The sequence below is a fragment of the Mus pahari genome, chromosome 19 (genome assembly GCF_900095145.1).
Source record: "Mus pahari chromosome 19, PAHARI_EIJ_v1.1, whole genome shotgun sequence".
Classification (NCBI taxonomy): Eukaryota; Metazoa; Chordata; class Mammalia; order Rodentia; family Muridae; genus Mus; species Mus pahari.
This window is the reverse complement of record NC_034608.1, coordinates 64,982,987-64,998,030: the sequence shown is the minus strand read 5'-3', so window position 1 is coordinate 64,998,030 and position 15,044 is coordinate 64,982,987. Positions and strand designations below refer to the sequence as shown.

Below are 15,044 nucleotides of genomic sequence, written 5' to 3'. Positions count from 1 at the left end.
AAAAAAAAAAAAAAAAAAAAAAAAAAGAGTTGGTTGCTCTAGTGTCTGAACTATAGCTGTCAATGTCATGTCTGCCAGCTCTTCAGTGTCTGGAATCCCTTAAGTGGAAGAGGTGACAGAGCTGCAGAAATGCAGTCTGAGCCTGATAGTCGGGTCTTTGTGGCTAAAGCAGAAGGAGTAAGTTTAGAGAACACCTTCAAACGGGAATTCCAGTCTTCACTCTCCCGAGAGAGAACCCCACACCTGCATGGCTCAGCGTTCCCCTTCTGTGTGCTTGAAAGACCCCCAACTCAAAAGGAAAAGTGTGCTTCGGTGGCACGTGTTCCTCAGCAGAGGGAGGTGGGGACAGCTGCCACCCAGCCCCTTAGCTACAGGCTGGATCTCAGGACAGGAGAAATCACACAGCCTCCAAATCCGCCTTCGTGGAGAACAAGTGCCACGTTACGAGGCCAAAGACGCATGGCAGAGGTTGGCATGAGGGAAGTTGGAATATCAGAGCAGAGGCCTCTCTGCTCTGACTTCGTATCTGGTCAAGAGACTGCCCTTTAGTTCCCTAGTCCAGTCCTGATAGCCCAGGTGTGCCCTTCCTAACCCCAAAGGGAATCTGAAGGTTCCAGTCATCTTTAAATGCTTGTTAAAGACAGAGGAGGCTAGGGGAAGGAGAGGCAATACAGCCTCTTCCTTGTCATTAGCCCAGGAATAGACCAGATCAGCATTGCTAAGACTACATAGTCTCCAGCCACCCTGGGCAGTTTGCAATGCAGGCCAAAACAGGCAGCAAAGACTGGCATTTCTTCTGCTAGTCCAGGTTTTATTACTGCCAAAGTGAGCAATTCACCGTTTCTCCCCTCCCCCTGACAGCAACCGCAGCCACAAGGCAAAAGTTGGAATGGTTACACATCAAGAAGGTTCACTGCTTTCCAGGGATGCGCTTGGAGTACAAAACCTGGACAGTTTGGGTTTAGCCATCAAGATGGGACCTCTGAGAGAGGAAGGAGGGGAGGAGAAGGGAGAGAAGAGCAGTAAGAAAGGGAGGGGAAGGGAGAGGAGGGGAGGTAGGGGAGGGAATCAAGCTGCACACAGCACACACCCTGGCTGCCTTGCCAGGCTGAGCCTTGCAGAAGCTGACCAGACACCTGCATGCTTTGTCCACCAGCAAAACCTGGCATTAAGCACAGAGAGTGAGAGCATACAGTGATGTGTTCTAGAGGGGTGTGTGTGTGTGTGTGTGTGTGTGCGCGCGCGCGCGTGCGTGCGCATGTTAGTGCATCTATTAACATGAAGTTTCAGCAATACTTCGTGGAAAATGTTGAATATCACTTAACTGGAAAGTGGGCTGGAGACAGGCTCCAAGATTTGCTACCATTTCTCCATTGTATGACGTCTGTAATTCCTTTCTTCATTGATCAGCAGCGTTAGTCATAATGAGGATTTTTAGGGAAGAGCTGAAGTAAACAGTGCCCCTCCCTATCTCTCCCTGCACACAACTACTCTGTTCTGGCATCTTTGGGGTTGGCCTAGTGTGTCTTTATTGTGTCCTCTAGATATCAGCACAGGAAAGAGCAAGAAAGGGGTTTTGCTTCTTGGACAATTATAAGTTACACTCAGGAATCTCTCTCTCTCTCTCTCTCTCTCTCTCTCTCTCTCTCTCTCTCTGTGTGTGTGTGTGTGTGTGTGTGTGTGTGTGTGTGTGTGTTTTATAAAATGTCCTCAGGTTTTGCTTATGATCAGGTCAAGGGAGTTTACTTGATTTTCTTGTAATATCTGGGGCCATACATTCATAAGTGAGGAACTTCTTAAGATAATGAAGACAGGAAGGGGTGAGTCATCCGACTCTGCCGCCTTAGTCTTTCTGAAGTGTGAAATTCATGTGGCAGGAAAGAGGCTGTACCAACCTAGGGCAACTCTAGATTATTCCAGAAAGATGTGCCGGGTGGGTCTTTGGGTCATTAATGCTGGTGGAACCGGGTCAGATTCACTTATTGCCAAGGCTTTGCAAAGCCCAGAGAGGTGCACTCAGCGGCTTAGCATCTTTGGGAACTGGAACCCGTGGGTATGGATGCACTAACTTGAGTTCCCTGACTCTTTGTCAATTCCATGCTAAACTTTGGGGGAAAAAATCAGAAAGGTCCAGGCTTTCCCATGTTTGCCTTTCTGATAGATTTGTTCTTTTGAATGCAGTTAAAAAATACAAATGTCTTCAATTCCGGCCAAGACAAGTTAGGTACTGATTAGTGGAGTCCTCTGTGCTGAAATTCGCAGTGGAGGTGGGACCCAAGTGCTTGGCTGAGACTGTCAGCAGGCAGTAGTTCAGGGCAGGCCTGGGGACTCCCTGCTGCTCCGGGCAGCTCCAGGCTGGTCTCAGGGAATGCCTGGGCTCTCCTCGAAGAGCTAGAAGAGCTAGACTCTCATTGGTGCTGTGGTTCTCTCCAAGGCGTAGGACCCAATGCCTCCCGCGGACAGAAAGGAGACTGGAGGTGGCGGGAGGCAGGGAGCCAGAGAGCGATTCTGTAAAAGTCCTTTGGGGTTCCAAAACTCGAATGGCAGGAGCTTTGGGCAGTGAAAAAGGGCTCCCGGGGTGGGCTTTCCGCAGCTAGGGGTGAGGGTGGGGGCGGGGGCGGGGCCCGGAGCTGGAGCTTCCCGGAGTAGAGTTTTGGCATAAACTTACAAAGTGGCAGTGTCCTTAGGGCGGTAAAGTTTTTCCGGCTGACTCCCACTGCAAACGGAGTGTGGCAGGGGCGGTGTTGTGCTGCTAATAATCTGAGGGAAGAAAGGAGAAACAGATCGGGGATGGAGCTGGTGGTGGTGGGCTTTAGGTTTGTTGAGCGTGCCCCCTGACAGTGGGTACTGGTTAGAGGTCCAGCTACTTGAGTCTGGGGGCGGACACTTGTTCTAAACAGGACAGAGCTGGCGCCTGGGAGGAAGTCTTAAGTGTTCAGTGTAGCCCTCCCCTGCCGGAGTCCGAAGGTCATTTGTGCTTTTCGTCCCCGACAAGAGGACACTTCTAGAAGGAAAGACGCAGGTCATTTTCAGAGGCTCCTTCAAGGGCGGGCCGCCTACCAGGGGTGGCAATCCTTAATTACACCCTTCTGTCTAGGAATCCATCTTCCCAGGCAGTGTCTTGCTCTCCCACCTCCTCGGGTGACTCAGCTGACCCGAAATGCCTACCCTATGGAAGATCAAGAAAAGTAGTTTTCTAAGAACGTTAGAGGTTTGATTACACCGAGAAGTGTTTCCACTTAAATCCAAGGCAATTACCCGCCCCTTTCCCCAGGTCTTCCTCCCCGGTCACCCAGAAAAGAAAAGGACAGACTCCCACGCACGTACCCCCTCACTTTGTTGGTGCGTGTGAATTTCAAATGGCGCTGTAAGTTCATTAGTGTTTGCAATCAGCGGCCGGCAGACCCCCTCATCAGAGTCGAAAGCCGGCAAGAGCCATTCATCAGCATGAAGTGTTATTCATGGATGACCCCTAAATCACGGCGAGAGTAGTAGATACACTGATTGGTCACAGCATGGGAGCCTCGGTGCTTTCCCCGTACCCGGCGTGGCTGGGAGGAGGGATGGGAGGGAGGGGCGGCGGTGTGGACGTGGTTCAGTCCGGCAAATCCCATTTGACAGCGAAAAGAGGCAGAAAACCGGGAATCTCATTTTTTGAATAAAGAAGAAGAAGAAATAAAGTACCTGTCATCTTGACAAGTGGCGGAGCGGAGGAGTCAAGGATTATAAATGATCACAGCCAGGTCCAGCTCGCCCTGTGATTGGGCTCTCCCGCGATCCGCACCAGGGAAGCGCATGGTAGGCTCCGCTCCTCTCTCTTACACACACACACACACACACACACACACACACACACACACACACACACACACACACACACGTGTACGCGCCTGGTCTCGGGCACGCTGGCCCAGAACGTCCCCCGCCCTTGCCCACAATTACGGTCCTGGATGCTGCTCCCTGGCACAGCGCCCTGCTCGCCTGCTCACCTTTCCCTTCTCTCCTTCCTCCCTCGCCTCCTCCATCCTCCCACTCCCCGGACCGAGAAACCGGGATTCTGGCCGGCGGAGGAGGTTGGAGGGGCCGGGCGGGAAGCGCGAGGGGGAGCGCGCGGGGGAGAAAAAGAAAGTGAACTCATTGGCGCCCGCGCGCTTCCCTCCCCTCGCCGCGTCCCCGGGCCGCCGGGCCGTGGGCAGCGGAGGAAGTTGTAACACTTGCATCTCCCCCTCCCTCCCCTCCCCATCACGGGCCCCCTCCCCCGCGCCCGGCGCCTTTGAATTTGGCCAGGGGAGCTCAGGGGCGGACGCGGCGGCGGTGGCCGGGGAGCGAGCGGGCGAGCGGGCGGCACGGGCGAGCGGAGCGCGGTAAGTGCGGCGCCGTGCGCCCTCCTTCCTTTCTGGGGTCCTAGCGCCCGGGCCTCGGGCGGGCGGGCGGGCGGAGAGCGAGCGAGCGAGCGAGCAAGCCGGGAAGCGCGGTTCCCTTTCTCGGGCACGGCTCCGAGGGGCGGCTGCGAGTTGGCCAGCCCTACGGGCGGCGGAGCATCCCAGATCACAGACTCTCCGAGCTCTGGAGTCCCGGTTCCGGCCTCGGGTCCCCGCCCCTCCCTCGCGTCTGCCACCCCTGGTTGTAGGCTCAGGTGGGAACTTTGGCGGTGCCTCCCACCTGGCAGCGGGGCAGGGTTTCAGGGACTCTGGACTCTCTGGGTTCCCGAGGAAGGTGGTTCCCGGGAGCCTGTGAGGGGCAAGGAGTGCAGATGACTTCGCTCTCTCTTTGGGGGTGCTACCCAGTTAGGGACACAACCTCTGGTTCTCTGGGAAGGTATCTAGAAGGCTCCAGTGGGACTTCCGGGAGAGCTGGAAGCCTTGGGATGTCAGCTTTTGCCGGGGGTGTGGAGAGGAGTCTTCCCCAACTGCCAGACTGCTAAGTTGCCAGGAGTGAAAGAGCTAGTGCTGAGGATGCTGAGAGGAGTGGCGATCTCGGCTGAAACTTGATCTGCAAACTCTAGATGGGACTGAACGCAAACAAAACATACCCTAACCAGGGCATTAAAAAAAATTTACAGATGGATGAGCCTGCTGCTCGCTTCAGGTCACTATCGTCACGTTTTACAACTGACGAGAGGGGCTTCAGATGTTTCAGGTTGGGGTCAATGATCTTTGCTGAGCCCCTTCCTAAATGCAGTTCAGATTCCATACCTGCTGCCTCTCCTGTAAGTCAGTAGTGGAGGTTAACTTGTTAATTATTTTCATGGAGAAGCAACAGTAAGCAATCCCATCGGGTAATAATAGAGCGATTGCAATTGTTTTCTGAGCTCCTTATGATTCTAGGCTAGAGAAAAGTTCTCAGGACTTTGGCGTAGATGTATTGGAAATGAAATGAACTAGCCTGGCACTTTTTTTCCAGGACTCCAGGCAGCTGGGCTAGCAGAGACTGGAGCTCTCGCTTAACAATACCCTTACTTCTTATCTTCTGGCAATGTATTTATCAAACATTTGTGGAATCTGGCAGAATCCACTGGTTGGTGTTTTTACTTGAAATAGCAGTATGTGGAGCCCTATACCTTGCTCTTCCGTTGTCAGATGAAAAGAAATGAGAAGAAAAGAAAGAGAAAGAAAGGAAGAAAGAAAGAAAGAAAGAAAGAAAGAAAGAAAGAAAGAAAGAAAGAAAGAAAGGAAGGAAGGAAGGAAGGAAGGAAGAAAACAAAACTGGTACATTTGGAAACCTTAAAAAAGGACCCCTTAAAGAAGTGGGCAGCCTAAAAAAATGATTTGATTTCTTCTGTCTTTAAAAGACCCCATACCTGCTTGAAAGAAATATCTGTAGCCTTTCTAGAATTTAGGGACAGACTTTAGAATTTGGAATAGCTGTATAACCACAATATTTTTTAATAAATTGCAATGTTAAAACCTATTTTATACGTAGCTCAGTAATCTTACCTGGTATGCTCCAGTGTACACTTTTAGTACCCAAAACTTCTGGCTTGGATATTCTTAATATGTGAAGTTCTTGAGGAGCCTTGAAAGTTTCGATTTTTTTGATTCTAAATTCAGAGCAAATATTTAATTCTTTATGTAAGAGTAAGAGGTTAGTTCGGTAATAAGACTTGCTAATCCCACTTTAAAATGTCATGGCATTCACAAATTATTCTTAAATTCTTCAGAGCTACGGGGTTTATAATGACATTAGTTTTCTGGTGTGTATTTAGAACTATGAGCATCTCTCTTCCTGTTGCAGTCTCCTTAATGCTCTTGCCTTTTAAAATGAAGAATTTTAATATTCTTCCCTTTAAAAAGTACTACTCTCATTGTAGGAAATATATAACTTAAAAATAATATGTACTGTTATGGAAAGTAATTCTTTTGAATAAGACAGTGTTGCATCTTATATATACTGAACCGATTTGGGGGAAAATTGTAGTTTGACAGGAGCTATGCTAGTATTTATGTATTTGGAAAATAATGAGAATCCTATGTCAATAACATTAAAATTAGCAATTCAGCATCAAGAATATTAACTAATGAACATTGTTTCACTATTTAAAAAAACAGAATATAGTATACGATGTATGGCTGGTTACTTTTCTAAATGGGATTGTTTTGTGCAGCTTTATTTTCTAGAAACAAATGAAAGGGCGTAGTGTGGAGGCTTTTCTTACTCTGGTCTTGTAGGAGTCCTTTGGGTTGAGAAAGGAACCTGCTTTATTAGGGTGAAGACAAAGGAAGATAAGGATGCTTACCTTTGAATAGAAACTAAGCTTCCAAATAAAGCAAAAGTTTTTACATTTCTTTGAAAAGGAGACAGGGCTAGACAATAATGATCCGGTTAGCTAGTTGAGTCGAAGCTAATCTTTCTTAGCTTTGCTTCTGAGAACTAAGAGTAATGCCTGTCTTTGTAAAGAGTCAAGTAAGAGACAGGGGAAGTGAAGTAGTTATCACTGTGAGTGGAGCTATCTGTCAGAAACACTAAATCAGTGATGGGCTGCATGTATGAAAATGATGGGTTTTGTTTTGTTTTTTGTTTTTTTACAACTGCTGTGGAAAAGTGCATTTGGAAATACTGAGGTTTATCTTACCTGCCAGGAAGAGTCTGGGAATAAATCCTGACTGTGACCATACCCTGTAGGAAGGGTCCAGCCAGCCAACTTACTTAGGTTATAAAGAGTGGCTATTTTAATCTATGTATACTGCCTCTGTACTAAACTTAGTTCAGTCCTTAGCATTTGGATTCCTGGGTGGTAGGAGAATGTCACGGAGGTACTATTTGTGCATGAAGCAGGGAACTCAGAAGCAGTTTGAATTGCCTGCCCCTTTGTTGAAGCTTGGCTGGGGGGAACTTAAGCAGGCTGTCTTACACACAGCTCCTCCACTCAGGGTTGCCTTTAAAAGTCAGATGTCTGTTTCAACTCTGAGAGATGCTTTTTCTTACATAGGTGGAGAATATTATGAGTTGCAAGTTTACTTTGATTGTAATCTGCAATTGGTTATAGCTCCTCTGGGCTTTCAGTTGAAGTCTGTGCTCCTCTTTGCTTTATAAAGTAGGAGGTGACAGTCCAGAGAAGAATTTAACTCACACTTGCAGAAGGAAGCCTTGTCCTGAAGAGGTGGCACACTGATAACAGCGCCTTTTCAAAGTTTACAGCAACCAAGTTTGAGAAATGATTTCTTGTAAGCTTCTTTTAGAACACATTTAAAACCTAATTTTGGAGATACCAGCTGTTTTAAGAGTCCTAATGGAAATTTTGGGTCTAAAAAAAAAAAAAAAAAAGAAAGAAAGAAAAAGGAAAAGAAAAAAGGTAGAACAAATGACTTCGACTGAAAACTGATTAATTGTTGTGTCTTATAAAACCTGATTTATTTTATATTTTTTTATACCAAGCATTACCATTATGAAGCACTCCTTCTAATTGAGATTAATGTTTCAGAGCAAAGAAGCGGTTTGGAGGGCTGCATTCATTTTGAGTGCTGTTGTCATCAATTTTAGATACAGTATTCCACAATGGCTCAGTTTGCATCCAAACCTGCCTTATTATGTAGAATTAACCTGCTGGTGATTGATAGAGGGACTTCTCCATCCTGAAAAGTCATTTGTTTCCAAACAAGTGTGAGGGTTCCTGAAAGTTTCAACATCGCACTTCTCAGAATGGAAAATCTCTTGGTTGTGGGGACCTAATTTGAGTGTTTTGTTTTGTTTTGTTTTTTAATGAAACACTTAATGCACGAGGAAGCAGTCAATTCATTTTCATCAGAAGTCTCCCTTTTCCTCCCAATATTGTATGCATCAGAGCATATGCTCTTCTATATCAAAGGAGTTTATGACATTGGAGTCTTGGGTGGTAATCCTTACTCCTTTAGATTATTCCTTCTTTTTATTCCCTTGTTTTCTTTTTGTTTACATCAGCATCCCAGCTGAGTATTTCTGAGCTTTCTTGGAATTAGAAATGTGCACATATTAGGATTTTATTGCATGAATGGAGAAATACTCTCCTGTCTGATAGGGTGAATTTTATCACTCCACCCGTGATGTTTGCATGTGTTTCTTATCTATATCAGGCCTGCTTCAGCTTGGTCAGGTTCTTCAGAAACATAGATTAAAATTTCCACAGGCTTTGGTCTGTATTGCAGCATGGATTGTGGTATACCCTTGAAGGCTCAGTGAGACCTTCCTTTGGAAGTTTAGAAGATTAATCTAGAAAAGTATTCTGCTGTACCTGTGATGTAAAAAGGTTTCAAAAGAAAGATACAGCTGTGTATGATACACAAGACGATCTCATGGTGGCATTGTTCTTTGGGTCCCCGTAGGAGTTACGCCTCTTGCTTTATTTTAAGCTTGTAGATGAGGATAGATTATTGGCGTTGGATTGGTTGTTTTTTTTTCCAACTTAAAGCACTCAGTTGAAAGTTGAAGCTGTTAAAAGAAAGCACGTGGAGTACCATGTTGAAAGTGTTGTGGTAGACAACCATTCTAATATAAAGTATGAAAATGCAGAAGCATGTTCAAATATGAGTAGGTGTTTTAGACATCTCAGCCAGGGTAGAAGCCAATCATTTGAGGACATTGCGATAACTTGTTTTATAGTTTGATTGAATAACTGAGGTGATTTACAGAGTCAGCTCAGGCACAGTGGATTTGTTAATGACGATCTACTCAGGCCTGTGTCTTTCTACTTAAGTCACTTGCAAATTACTGTCAGCATCAAGCAACATCCTGATAAGTCAGATAAGCAGAGAGCTGAAAGTAATAATAGGACGCTGCTGAAGACGATGATGATGATGATGATAACGATGATGATATCCTCTTGATAGTTTCTTGAACTCTTAAAGATGAGAGTGGCGACAGATCTGTGATAGGTGGCAGTCTTTACTGACTTCCATGACTTTCAGATAATAGATAGTTATAAATCTAGAAATATGGGAAGCTATGTGTAACATACCAGCAAAGTCTTTGTAAATTTGAAAGTTAACCACAGCTCATGGAGATAAAGGTTTTTTTTTTCTTTTCCTTTTCTTTTTTTTTTTTTCTTTTTAGCATTTTCCTGACATTTGTAGCAGTCTGTTAGCTCATACTGAAGTGTGGTAAAAGCAGACAATGATACCTTTTGCAAATTAAACGATTCAATAAGTCATAGTGCCCATAATCACACCTCCATATAGAAGCCATTGTGGAATACTATTGGTTGACATATTTGCAAACATTGCAGGGTATTAAGTATTTGGAGAGGGAGAGGATGATGTCACTAGGGTATCATAATGTGATCATATTATTTAGTAATAACCAGCTATTTTATAAGTGGGTTTGCTGTATCTCTCTGCCTTGAACCCAAAAGGAAATAAAGGGATGAAGGGAAGGAGGGAGGAGGAAGGAAGGAAGAAAAGGGGAGAGGGGGCGAAAGAGAGAATCTGAACACCTTTTATAAAGAGTTATGGGTCTAATGCTTTCCAAAGTCAGTGCTGGGGTCTGCAAGGACAACAATGTAAAGAGCAGTAAATTGGGTAAGTAAAGATGGACGTTAATAAAGAATTTCTTTTTAACTTTAAAGCATTTGCATTTTAGAACCATGCATGAGAATTAGGACCCTGCTTTCTGAGACTGAATCAGGAGTTCTGAATCCTGTGAACAAGCCATTGTATCACAGAGGAAAGGCAATGTCTCAACAGCCCTTGGTATAGGTGTGCTTTCTGTAGATGTGGGGCCAAGCATAAAGTCAAGTCTCCATACAGAGACTTAAGTAAAAACTCAACGTTCAAAAACTTGAATGATTTAATAAGATCATTAAGAGGTAACTGACAAAGGTCACTTATATTTGGCGATAAGGTTCTTTATCAATTCATTTCCATCATTCTGTCATTTCTTCAATTAATAGTTAAGATTATGCTGATAGTTCTTCCTTAGTTATTAAAACTTAAGAAGAAATCGCCTGCTAATGACTGTCTTCCTACAGTCAGGCTCCGAAGCAGCTGTGGTACCACAACTCTGATAGTAGAATTAAACAAATTTATTGCCTCTACCCTCTACCCACCCTGTCCTGCACAAAAGATAGGAAAGCTGTCTTTAGAGAAAAAAAAAAAAAAGTAGAATGAGCTATTTCGTCTTCAGCTAAGCACAAATCATATTTTGCGATTCGAATTGTTAGCCCCCTATCAGCACGAGGAGGTGGCTTTTTGAACAACCACGAGATTCCCAAAGAAGAGGTCTTCATTCAGGACTGACTCCAGCATCTCTGTTGTGCCCAGCATTTGACTCCTGTTCTGGGATGGTATCCTAAGAGAGTTAATGCATACGGACTGCACACTGGAAGGTATGTTAAACAGAGAATAAGAGAATGCGGTTCAGTATTTGGCTTTTAACTTAGAATGAGGAATGCATAGAGTATTTTGATACATTTGCATGAGGCCCGTGCATTATATTAATACTGGAAAATGTTTATTTTGGTCATTATAAGAGTGAAGCTATTGAAAAGTACATCTATTGTTTGTTTTTTCCGTCTAGCAGATGGTCTTTTAGTGTGTAACATCTCTGCTCATATTTTTAATTAAGGAATTTGGAATTTATCTACATGTAGGTGGGAAAACTTGGCAAGAGACTGTAAAAGCGTCAGCATTGGGCCTTCCTCTATTTAAAATAATCACCAAAAAAAAAAAAATCTGCAGGAGACATAGCTAATAAATTTTGTTATTTTTAGAATTTCCAATCATTTCTAGCTAAAGCCATCTTGAAAAAGAAGACTTTTAACTTTTTCCTCAGAGGAATAAGAACAAAAACTTCCAGTGGTATTATGTTATTTTTATACAGACAAACAAAAATGAAATCAGTATTTCAGATGGAGATTTTTTAGTATTTTGTGTGATTTTTTAATATTATACAAATGTAGGTTAAAATGTGGCAGGTAACAGAAATTTAATGTTGTAAAAATAGATAAATGATTCCTAATACAAAGGACTAAAGAGTCCTGTAAAAATAATCATGCTTTGTCTTATATTGAAGACAACTAATACTTCTCAGAGGGATATTTAGAGTCACACAATAGTATCAATATTAACAGGAGAATAATTTGACCCAGCTCAAATAACAGACAACGTTACCCTCATCTTGCTAGCTAGCACTCTAAACAATCCCAAATCATCCTTAAAGTCATGTGAAAAACCCTGCTGTCCTAGGAAAAAGAGAGTATGTGTGTTGTCCTACGAAACTCTCAATGAATTGGAGTTCAGAAAAGGGTGAGACCTACAGAGAGCTGCCCAGATGTTCCTCTCAACGATCAGAACAGAGCAGATGTGTCCACCCTCACAGTGGTGTAAGCTGGTATTTCTGTTTTAACTTAGCCTTTGACATGTTTCCCTGCCCCGAGGGAGCAGACTGACAATTACAATGAATTTTAATTTAGACGAAAATCAGAATTGTTCCTCAAAGGTAAGACACTCTTCTCAGGTATGCATGGATTATCTTATCTTGTTTTCTGTGACTTAAAAAAAAAAAAAAAAAATCAAGGAAATCAAAGGTCTTCCTTAACCATTGTCTTTGTCCTAATATGTATAATTTCTCAATGACAAGTCTCTGGCACAAATATTTTTACATACTATACTCATGTAATTTGACTTGAAAATATTTTTTTTCATAATTACCAATTTTAAAACTTTTATTGTGGCAGGGACTTTGAATCAGTATAAATCATAAAATGATTTAAAAATGTTTTCTATTTTGTGTTTTTAGCCTGATTGAATTTTTGGTTATGTTTTAATTTGCAAGGTAGTAGATATGTAGAATTTTTGGTATTCTAACTTAAAGAGAGTAATGACTTTAAATAAAAGTCATTTAAGTAAGGACAGTAAAAATGTAATTTTAAAAATTAAATTTATTTTTAAAATTATAGATTTAAAAGTCATAATTTTATTTAAAATATAGTTTCAAATAAAGGAGACCTATGTTATAAATTTGAAAATTCAAATATTATGTGATAAAATTGAACTAAACTGTAATAATTTAAACTACTTATGCATATGGTTTTTATCAGTTGCATTTTTCCATTACGTAGGAAACACAATTTTTCTTTATGTGAATAATAAATCCACAGTTTAGGAATTATTAGTAATCAAAATATACAGAAACTCACATCTGATTTAAGTCAGCCTGAAACCAAAAATTATCCAATATGTCTGGCAGTCTAAAAAAATCATGAGTATACTTTAGTTAGTGTACATCACATTTTATGTTTAGACATTTGGAAAATATCATTACACTATGCAGATATGCAAACTACACAGATGATCAAGAAGTTACTATGTATGTGAAAGAAGAATGATGTTTATATTATTAATTTGAAGTCACAGACTATGAATGTATTTGTAAAGTGAAGGTTACATTTCAAAAAATATCAATTCTTGGTATTCAAAGTTAAGATAATTTCAATAATGTTATTATAAATCTTCATTCACATATGATACTATCAAGTTGGGTCAGCCCTCAGTTGTGAGACCATAATGGAAGTCTAATGTCTTTTCCCTTAAGTTTTAAATACAATCTGCTGTTTCAAATAAAACAATTCAACTCTAGCCTGCAGATGTCTGCCAATTGTACTTCCAAGGAAAGAACTGAGTCCTTCTTTTTTTGATTTCATGGGGCTAATTTTCCCTATAACATCTGAGGGAAGTTTCATTTAAAAATTGTATTTTACTTCAGGTAGGTCTTTTAACATATCACATTTGGTGAATTTTATATTTAACTATATGTCAAGGTTAATATATACACTTTAAATCATTAATGTATCACTTTTAATTTAAATATGTCAGGTTTGTAGATTGTTTAACTAGCATTTAGGTTGTGAAAAGGCTATATGATTTGATTTGAAATTTTTAAATGTTGGAAAAAGGAAAGTATAAATATTTCTCTATCGTGAAAAAAATGTTATCAATAATAAGCCTTTGGGGGAATCTTATTATTTTATCTTCTTTTAAAGTGCATGTTATAAGATACTTTTACTATTTAAATTTAAGTGTAGAACATAGTAATTTGCTTTATGAGTCGATGCAAATTAATAATGTGCATAATGACTTTTTTTTATTTTCCAAAGGAAGTGGCTTAGTCTTTGGTTCCTTTAAGACTAACAGTTGTTTGTATAAATGGCTAATTTCTTTTTTGGAAGACCGTTAGATAGTCTTTAAGTTCTCATTATGACTTTTAAAAGAATAGCCCAAGAAGCAGAGGAAGCTCCGTGGCTCAGCTGATGCTTTTTGATGGAGGATTACACATCCCCCCTCTAATCTGTGATTCCCAGCAGCTATTGCACAATAGATTCATCAAGAGCACTAGACTGGCTGGCCATGGTTTTCTTTGCTTTAAACAGTTAGTTGATTCCTTTTCTAGATCAAAACTGTAGGTGGGATTGTCACACCAAATATACATTTGGGGGCAGGAATAGATACAATGTTTCAAACCCAAGATCAAAAACACTAGGGCGGCAAAGTTTTTAGAGGACACCTTTTCATTTGTTGCAGATAACCAATGCCCTGGGGACTGTGGGGTCCTCAGTCGTTCAGGTGTTCTACCTGCCAGATGCAGTCTCTGGGGTCCCTGCAGACTCCGGTGACAGTCTTGCAGGTTTTCCCTCTTGTGAATGGTGATAGCAACTCAGTGTGGGAAAGAAACTAGTGACGTACAGAAATAAAACTACCAGATAAAGGAATGTTAATTGTTTGGTTTTTCCTGCTCATGTACTAAACTAGGGAGCTTGTTACATATTTTGGTCATGGTTTAAAAACATGAAAGCGCTGTGTGTTCAATGTAGGCCTGAGAACTCAAAAGAAAAAGTGTGACACGGGGAGCTTCCATTTTGGCATAAGAAATATCTTTAAAATTAAAGTGGTCAGTTGTGGTCATGTTTCTATCCATCCCATATGGCCAATGTCAAATAAAAGACAGAAACCAAAAGAATAAAATAAAATCAAGTACTGTTTAATTGACATATCTCAATTGTAAAACACAATTGATCCCACGTAATAAAAGCAAGATTCATTGTGTGTAATTAATTTGCTTAAATAACTACACTGCTACTTCTGAGGTTACTAGCTTGTAAAACTTTCAAAAGAGTAGCCAAGTGGCTTATAAAAATAGCACAGTGACAAATGACAGTTTCCTTGCTGTCCCAATGATTCTGCTGTTTTGACGCTTAGTCACTGAAGCATGCTGTCAACTTCAAAAGATGACTCCACAGTAATCAGATTCCTGAGTGATCATCTGTACAAATCTTAAAGACTGTTTTCTGTTCCTAAATGGTAGATTGAAAGTATTTGTATTATGACCTCCCCCCCCCACACACACACTTTTACAGCAATATAATATGCTTAAAATGAGTAATGTTCATCATCAGGCTACTTAGATATATGTTCTTAACTTTTACTTTATAACATGTTTTGAGGAAAAATTTTAAATAATATTCTCAAATATCTTACATAAATAGTGTTTAAATTCCAAACTTCTGGTCTGTAAAACACAGCATTATATATGGTAAAACACAGCTCTCTCTCTCTCTCTCTCTCTCTCTCTCTCTCTCT

The 15,044-nt window shown here is 41.7% G+C and overlaps 1 protein-coding gene and 1 long non-coding RNA gene across 13 annotated transcripts in view; one reads left to right on the top strand and one right to left on the bottom strand.

Annotated features, from left to right (window-relative positions):
• Positions 1-3,773, bottom strand: part of LOC115062593 — a 28,328-nt gene extending 24,555 nt beyond the window's left edge. For both annotated transcript variants that reach the window (XR_003842533.1, XR_003842534.1), the window contains exon 1: positions 3,685-3,773. This is a non-coding gene — a long non-coding RNA (uncharacterized LOC115062593). The remainder of the gene's footprint in view (positions 1-3,684) is intronic.
• The window catches only part of Tenm3 (teneurin transmembrane protein 3), a 723,224-nt gene that overhangs the window by 91,526 nt on the left and 616,654 nt on the right, over positions 1-15,044 (top strand). For 9 of the 11 annotated variants that reach the window (XM_029531766.1, XM_029531767.1, XM_029531765.1 and 6 more), the window contains exons 1-2: positions 3,733-3,798; positions 10,631-10,795. The exons of 1 other annotated variant lie outside the window; for it this stretch is intronic. The gene's annotated coding sequence lies outside the window, so the exon portion shown is untranslated. Of the gene's footprint in view, positions 1-3,619; positions 3,799-10,630; positions 10,796-15,044 lie in introns of those variants that run through there. One more of the 11 variants, XM_029531759.1, reaches the window with a different exon arrangement.